General features: G+C 33.3%; 1 pseudogene; it reads right to left on the bottom strand.

Annotated features, from left to right (window-relative positions):
• Positions 1-260: 260 nt before the first annotated feature.
• LOC128171030 (uncharacterized) lies at positions 261-4,006 on the bottom strand (annotated as a pseudogene).
• Between the last annotated feature and the right edge of the window lie 5,352 nt (positions 4,007-9,358).

The following is a 9,358-nucleotide window of genomic DNA, read 5'->3' on the forward strand; positions in this document are numbered from 1 at the left end:
ATCCTGTTTGTAACTTTCTAAGCCAGGGTAAAGTTTTTTAAAGTAAGGTAAAGTATCGCAAAAACCAGTGACATATTTGCAAAAGTGATTCCAAAGACTATGATATTTTAACTGATTGTAAAGAAGGATGGAATCAAAAACCTTGTTGTTATGAGCCACTAAAACACAATTTTTACCAAGTAACATCAAAAACTGTATAAAATCTAACAAAACTTGTAGTGCATGGCTGTGAGATACAGACTTGTTATTGTGAACCATTTCATTTGTCATGAAGTTGTAATTTATTCCTGTGACCCGGCTGGCTTCTTCGGACATTTCCTGATTTGGAGTTATATATCTGTTAAAAACATGGTCCTCATATGTTGCTGCCAACTGCACAATTGAGCTCTCTCGTCCTACAATCATTTTTATACATCACTATTTAATAATGAAGCAATACTTCCATCATAGCGCTTCTAATTTCTCTCTCTCTCTCTCTCTCTCTCTCTCTCTCTCTCTCTCTCTCTCTCTCTCGAGAAAATTTGTAAGGTGAAATTCATAGGCATCAGCTTACATTTAAAAAAGGCTTAGAAATTAAATTACTCTTCACTAACCATGCAGAAAACTTTTTTAAGAAATAATGTAATATTAGATATTGATAAATTTTACCCAAAACAAAGAAATATATCCAAACTAGTTCATATGATGCTCTTCAATCCATGATGTCTCAATAGGCTGTGATCCGAATTTGTTGTTATAAAATAAAAATATAAAGTGAACAAATGTGTTTCAAATGGTTTAGTTAAATGTCACAAAACATCAAAACAATGGACCATGTACAGATCTATAAGGGGGGGGGAGGGTCCTTTGGACCCCATGGAAAATTCAAATTTATCAAATTCGCATTAAAATTACCAAAATGAGACTTTAGACACCCCCCTCAACCAGCAAACACAATTATCCCAAAACCCTCGACTTCCTCTTGGAAAAATTCTATGGATCCATACATGATTAACCAACTTGTAACAAACACAATTCAATGATAAAAACTATACATGAACAGAATGAGTAAATTGTGTAGTCTAATACCTAAGCCAGTGGTCTCTAAATCATAGAAAACAATCTTGCTGACATGGTCACCACTGTCTTCATTAGGCCCCGGGATTTCGAGAAGATCTGGCTCTACTACATCATCTGTAATATGTTAAAAGTGTAAGTATACATGTATGGTAAAATATCCCAGGTGGTTTTGCAGGTGCAATGATTTTTGCCCTTTACCTGAAAAATATTTTTAACTTTACTCACAAAGAAGAGGGTCATTATAATATTCCCCTTGCCTTGTAGAGATGTACTGGTAATTATATGGAACACATGTAGCTATATGAATCACTGAAAGGTTAATGAGGTCATTTTATATTCTTACCAAGAACATTGGATAGGTATGTATCTCCTTCCCTTATTTCACTGCTTTTGGTCTCTGTACTTCTCTCACTTTTCAATTGAAGTCTTCTTAACTTATGAAACAGAAAATTTTAAAATAATTATACAAGAAGACCTTGATAATTTATCAAGGAAATGTTCCTCTTGAATAAATATGGAACACAGAATTTAAACTATTTCATTATAATAAAAATGAAAGGTAAAATCAAAGGTCAAATTTTTAAATGTGTACCAGTAATATTATAATAATTAAATTGCATATATTCTCTATTATTATTGCTTTGTGGTCAAACCAAAATTTATTTGCTTTCATGCATACATGCATGTATAATGATATTAAACTGTTTAATTATTTCAGTCATCTGTGATTGCATCATATGACTAGTAAAGTAATATGTACCTTGAATTCTTTAGTCTTTGACCCTTTTTTCTTCCTTAAAACATCCTTGTCAAGGTTTTTGGCACGCCTTTCTGTTAATGTTCCTGGACTTAATCCAAGTTTCCTGTGAACCTTAATTTAAATAAGTAATTAAAAGATCATTTACCGGTACAATTTCTATTTGTTTATAAAGCACACATCAAAATATGATGTTCTAAAATCTCTCTATGATTTTAACAAACTTACCTTAGAAACATATGCATATCCCTCATTTTTCTGGCATACAGCAGCCGACAAACGATGCGCCAAACTTCCACCATCACTATAGTGTTTGTCTTTTGGGGCTTTTGAGCGAAGAGTGTTGTTAAAACTCTCGTTACTGTTGCTCGAGTCCAGTTTGCTTAATTTTTCAGGATCAAGCTTTTTAAATACTGACAACAATGATCTTTTCAGCTCAATGTTTGTGAGGTCTGCTCCCCACACGGTAAATTCCTGTGTTTCCTGGACGGTTCTTTTAATATTGCACACCAGCTGCCACACTGGCTATGGTCCCCAAACTGGTGCAGAACAACAGAGGGTAAACCATTTCTGATGTGTTCAACTTCCCCCTTTGCTTGAGATAGCATGTAGCTGAATCCTTTCATAATTGCATTGATGATTTTGACTTATAGTTCCTTGTATTGCGGTTTTAGCTTGTAGAGTTGAGATGACAGATTCTTTTTTACATGGTTTTTGTCTGACACTTTTACCATGGAAGGGCAAACCTCAACTCTTGCACGGTTGTAGGCAGTAGAATCGTCGTCCCCTATAAGTGTTGTCACCATGGCATTTTTTTCCTTTGTGGACTTCAACATTTCCACCACCATGTCGGGTTCCATTGCCTTGGCAGACCTCTTCCAGTTTTTCCTGCAGGTGTGTTGCCTTGGATCCCTTTGCTGTGTTTTAGCTACATCACAAATCCTGCACCTTTTGTAGCGTGCTGCGAATGCTATCACTTTCCCTATTCTCTTACCAATAAGTGATGCAGCACCTAAATAGAGTATAAACATGCATTTGCATTAGTTTAGATTCGCTGTATATTATTAAATTTTTTTTACACTATACAAAAATGATCGTGGCTAATTGGTTTCTGTGAGATCTATATATTCCTATGTAAAAATTCGACCCCCAATTGCGGTCCTTAATTTTCTCACTTTGAATCCCCTTTGCCTAAGTATGCTTTGTGCCAAGTTTGGTCGAAATTGGCCCAGTGGTTCTTGAGATGTTGAAAATCATGGAAAAGTTTACAAACGGACAGACAGACGACAAACAAAATGTGATCAGAAAAGGTTACTTGAGCTTTCAGCTCAGGTGAACTAATAATAGCATGCAGGGACACTTATAATACATTTTACCAAAGATGACCTTGACCTTATCCAATATAAGGTCATAATTAAGAAAACTGCCTGGACAAGATTGCACAGGTGGACAGACATACAAGATGTGACTGCATGATCATTATCTCCCTAACTTATATTAATAATATAGCTAGATCAATTACATGCATGGTTAATACTGTCTTGAAATATAAGCGACAATATCATTTAAGCAAGAGTAATTAAGAAATGGTACCAAGGTTGAAACTTGCCGAGTCATCATGCCTGAATCTAGAAGGGTAGTGGGGGTGTCATGCCCCAGACCAACTTTGCACCCCCCCCCCCCGACCAGATAATTTCAAAATAGCTTTGAACATACAATTGTAGTATAGGTATAGATTATTCTGTTTCCAATATATTCAGTTCAGCAAGGGCAGTAGAAGGGTAATTGAATGAATGGAATGGTAAACCTTATATTAAGCTCACCTGAAAGGCTATTGTGACATCTTCCTGATCCACGCCTTTGATATGTCCCATCTGCTGATGCTGCTATTTCATTAAAATCTGCCAAAAATAATGAAACCACATAAAATTGATGACTTAAAATTTATTCAAAAATATCAGTCAGGTATATTTTAATTTTTTTTTTTGGAATGTGACATCATAATAACTTATGCATTTAAATAGAGAATTAACTTAAATCTTTGTGTACCCTAAATACCAGGTAAATGTACTATATTAACAAAATTTACATGTGTGAATACAAACAAGGTATAAGTTGAGTATATCAATTGTTTTTACTTGTCTCTGAACTTGTGGAGCTCTCCATTGGCAATGTTCCAGTTTTTGGTAATTCACCCGAGGAAACGAAAAAACAATGAAAACTGAATACAATTTAACAAATATTATTTAAGAAATGAACTCAATGTTACCCAAGTGGATTAGTACATTTTTGACTATATTCTTAATATTCCCGTCTAATTTGATCAGATGATCCATGCCTGGCAACTCGATGTTATCAGATTCTTTGGATCAATTAAGTTACATTTAATTTAAAAATCAATGATATGTTCCAGTATAAAACAAAAATGGTACCATAAAAAGAACTAGAGCAAAGCTCGTTGCAAAGCAACGAGTGGGTCTTCCGTTAATGTCGGAAGTAAAGCTGAAAGTTCCTGTAAGAAGCAGAGCTCTTTAACCGATAACAAGAGTAACTAAAATAAAAAGATAAAATAAATCGAATTATTCCTGGTACGACTTAACAAAATACGAATGATTTTAAGTACGACTTAACAAAAACCTTTCCGATTTCAAGAACAATTTAACAAAAAAAATCCGAATGTGTTACAGTACGACTTAACAATTATTTATGGTACGAGTTAATTTTACATTGAACATTACGCTATTTTTTAAACCAAGGACGTGGAATCAAAATTTCCGGAAAAATCAATTTTTAAACCCCGATATCTCTGAAATGCATCATCCGATTTTAAAACGGTTTTCAGTGTTAGATTCAACTTGATAAGGTCTACAAAACACATATTCATTTTTGATTTGATCAGAAAATTCATTTTTTCGAAAAATTTGATTTACTTCCGGTTTCGACCGGAAGTGACGGATTTTCATTTCCAGCCTTATTACAAAGGCAAAACGATCAATATGTAAGCACGAAAAATTTCAACTTTCTATCTTGAAGCGTTTTTGAAAAAAGCCGCGGACAAAATGACTTTTTGAACATTTTAAAAATGACGTAACGTAAAAACGGAAGTGACGTTACCTTAGAAACTTTAACATCTTTGAGGCATTATAAGTGCACATAATATCTGAAAGTTTCATAAAAATCGGTTAAAAACTTTTTGAGTTATGAAGCCGAAAAGAAGTCAGAAAAAAAAAGAAAAAGTATAATAATAACTAGAGCAAAGCTCGTTGCAAAGCAACGAGTTGGTCTTCCGTTAATGTCGGAAGTAAAGCTGGAAGTTCCTGTTAGAAGCAGAGCTCTTAAACCAATAACAAGAGTACCTTAAATAAAAAGATGAAAAAATCGAATTATTCCTGGTACGACTTAACAAAAACCGAATAATTTTACGTACGACTTAACAAAAACCTTTTTGATTTCAAGAACGACTTAACAAAAAAAATCCGAATGTGTTACAATACGACTTAACAATTAATTTTTAGGTACAAGTTAATTTAACCAAGAACTTGATACTAATTTCTTAACCAAAAACGCGGAATCAAAATTTCCGGAAAAATCATTTTTTGAACTCGTATATCTCTGTAATACATCGTCCGATTTTAAAACGGCTTTCAGTGTTAGATTCAGCTTAATAAGCTCTATAAAACACATATTCATTTTTGATTTAATCAGAAAATTCATTTTTTCGAAAAATTTGATACCCTTCCGGTTTCGACCGGAAGTGACAGATTTTCATTTCCAGCCTTATTACAGAGGCAAATCGATTAAATCATAATCATTGAAAATTTCAAGCCTCTATCTTGAAGCATTTTTGAGAAAAGCCGCGGACAAAATGACTTTTTGAAAATTTTAAAAATGACGTAACGTAAAAACGGAAGTGATGTTTTCAAAGAAACTTCACAAACGTTGAGGTATTTTAGTTGCACACAACCTCTGAAAATTTCATTAAAATCGGTTGTAAACTTTTTGAGTTATAAAGCCGAAAAGGAGTCAGAAAAAAAAATAAAAAGAATAATAATAACTAGAGCAAAGCTCGTTGCAAAGCAACGAGTGGGTCTTCCGTTAATGTCGGAAGTAAAGCTGGAAGTTCCTGTAAGAAGCAGAGCTCTTAAACCAATAACAAGAGTACCTAAATAAAAAGATGAAAAAATCGAATTATTCCTGGTACGACTTAACAAAAACCGAATAATTTTACGTACGACTTAACAAAAACCTTTCCGATTTCAAGAACGACTTAACAAAAAAAATCCGAATGTGTTACAGTACGACTTAACAATTAATTTTTAGGTACAAGTTAATTTAACTAAGAACTTGATACTAATTTCTTAACCAAAAACGCGGAATCAAAATTTCCGGAAAAATCATTTTTTGAACTCATATATCTCTGTAATGCATCGTCCGATTTTAAAACGGCTTTCAGTGTTAGATTCAGCTTAATAAGCTCTACAAAACACATATTCATTTTTGATTTGATCAGAAAATTCATTTTTTCGAAAAATTTGTTTCACTTCCGGTTTGGACCGGAAGTGATAGATTTTCATTTCCAGCCTTATTACAGAGGTAAATCGACCAAATCATAACCATTGAAAATTTCAAGCCTCTATCTTAAAGCGTTTTCGAGAAAAGTCCGGGACAAAATGACTTTTTTAAATTTTTTAAATTGACGTCACGTCAAAACAGACGTGATGTTCTCTTTAAAATTTTAATACTTTTGAGGGACGCCATTTTGCAAAAATCTCTGAAAATTTCATCAAAATCGGTTAAGAACCTTTTGAGTTATGAAGCAAAAAAGGAGTCAGAAGAAAAGAAAAAGAATAATAATAATAATAATAAAAAGAAACCGAAGAATAACAAGAGGGTCTTCCGTTGAAAACGGAAGACCCTAATAATAGAAAGAAACCGAAGAATAACAAGAGGGTCTTCCGTTGAAAACGGAAGACCCTAAAAAGAAACCGAAGAATAACAAGAGGGTCTTCCGTTGAAAACGGAAGACCCTAATAATAGAAAGAAACCGAAAAATAACAAGAGGGTCTTCCGTTGGAAACGGAAGACCCTAACTAGAGCAAAGCTCGTTGTAGAGCAACGAGTAGGTCTTCCGTTAATGTCGGAAGTAAAGCCGGAAGTTCCTGTAAGAAGCAGAGCTCTTTAACCAACAACAAGAGTAAGTAAAAAGATGAAAAAAATCGAATTCTTACTGGTACGACTTAACTAAATACGAATGATTTTAAGTACGACTTAAGAAAAACCTTTTCGATTTCAAGAACGACTTAACAATAAAAATCCGAATGTGTTCAAGTACGACTTAACAATTATTTTTGGTACGAGTTAATTTTACTTTCAACATTACGCTATTTTTTAAGCCAAGGAGGCGGAATCAAAATTTCCGGAAAAATCAATTTTTAAACCCCGATATCTCTGTAATACTTCGTCTGATTTTAAAACAGTTTTCACTGTTAGATTCAGCTTCGTAAGCTCTACAAAACACATATTCATTTTTGATTTGATCAGAAAATTCATTTTTTCGAAAAATTTGTTTCACTTCCGGTTTCGACCGGAAGTGACAGATTTTCATTTCGAGCCTTATTACAGAGGTAAATCGACCAAATCATAAGCATTGAAAATTTCAAGCCTCAATCTTAAAGCATTTTTGAGAAACGCCGCGGACAAAATGACTTTTTAAAAATTTTAAAAATGACGTAACGTAAAAACGGAAGTGACGTTAACAATGAATCTTCAAAAACTTAAAGGTATATTAATTGCACATAACCTCTGAAAGTTTCATCAAAATCGGTTGTAAACTTTTTGAGTTATAAAGCCGAAAAGGAGTCAGAAAAAAAATAAAAAGAATAACTAGAGCAAAGCTCGTTGCAAAGCAACGAGTGGGTCTTCCGTTAATACCGGAAGTAAAGCTGGAAACTCCTGTAAGAAGCAGAGCTCTTAAACCAATAACAAGAGTAACTAAAATAAAAAGATGAAAAAAAATCGAATTATTCCTGGTACGACTTAACAAAATCCGAATGATTTTTAGTACGAATTAACAAAAACCTTTTTGATTTTAAGAACGACTTAACAAAAAAAATCCGAATGTGTTTAAGTACGACTTAACAATTATTTTTGGTACGAGTCAACTTTACTATTAACGTTATGCTATTTTTTAAACCAAGGACGCGGAATCAAAATTTCCGGAAAAATCGATTTTTAAATCCCAATATCTCTGTAATGCATCGTCCGATTTTAAAACGGCTTTCAGTGTTAAATTCAGTTGAATAAGCTCTACAAAACACATATTCGTTTTTGATTTGATCAGAAAATTCATTTTTTCGAAAAATTTGTTTCACTTCCGGTTTCGAGCGGAAGTGACAGATTTTCATTTCGAGCCTTATTACAGAGGTAAATCGATTAAATCATAAACATTGAAAATTTCAAGCCTCTATCTCAAAACGTTTTTGAGAAACGCCGCGGACAAAATGACTTTTTGAAAATTTTAAAAATGACGTTACGTCAAAACGGAATTGACGTTGTCAAAAAAACTTTGACATCTTTGAGGGATAATAGTTTCACATTATCTCTGAAAGTTTCATTAAAATCGGTTGGAAACTTTTTGAGTTATAAAGCCGAGAAGGAGTCAGAAAAAAAAAGAAAAAGTATAATAATAATAACTAGAGCAAAGCTCGTTGCAAAGCAACGAGTGGGTTTTCCGTTAATGTCGGAAGTAAAGCTTGAAGTTCTTGTAAGAAGCAGAGCTCTTAAACCAATAACAAGAGTAACTAAAATATAAAAGATGAAAAAATCGATTTATTCCTGGTACGACTTAACAAAATACGAATGATTTTATGTACAACTTTGCAAACACCTTTCCGATTTCAAGAACGACTTTTAAAAAAAATCCGAATGTGTTCAAGTACGAATTAACAATTATTTTTGGTACGAGTTAATTTTACTTTAAACATTACGCTATTTTTTAAACCAAGGACGCGGAATCAAAATTTCCGATAAAATCAATTTTTTAAACCCCGATATCTCTGTAATGCATCGTCCGATTTTAAAACGGGTTTTGGTTTTAAATTAAACTTAATAAAAGCTTCTTTGCTGCTTTATGATTAATATCAAATTATTTGTCAGAAAAGAGTTATTATGAAAAGACTTAGTAGCCCTTCTGGCCCCTTATTTGAGGGGTCAGCCCCTTTTTCTTGATATTAGATAAAAGGTCTCGCTAATATAAACATATTTTGTTCTACAAGTGTTCATGAATTGTAAACCGTTCTCGAGATATCTGTACAAATGCGTTTTAGGGGCCGACCCTTTAACCCCTTACCGGGGCCACTAACAACAAAATTGTTGGTATCATATTGTTAAGAACATTATTTTGAAGAACTTTTTTTCTACATTGCTTTTAAAAATATTTCTCCTTTTTCAGATATGAATGATAAGAGTTTTGAGTTCTGGCCCCTTGAAACCCCTAATTATGTAATACATGACTTAGGTATGGTAATGTATAGATGAACAGCT

This window comes from Crassostrea angulata, chromosome 1 (genome assembly GCF_025612915.1).
Source record: "Crassostrea angulata isolate pt1a10 chromosome 1, ASM2561291v2, whole genome shotgun sequence".
NCBI lineage: Eukaryota > Metazoa > Mollusca > Bivalvia > Ostreida > Ostreidae > Magallana > Magallana angulata.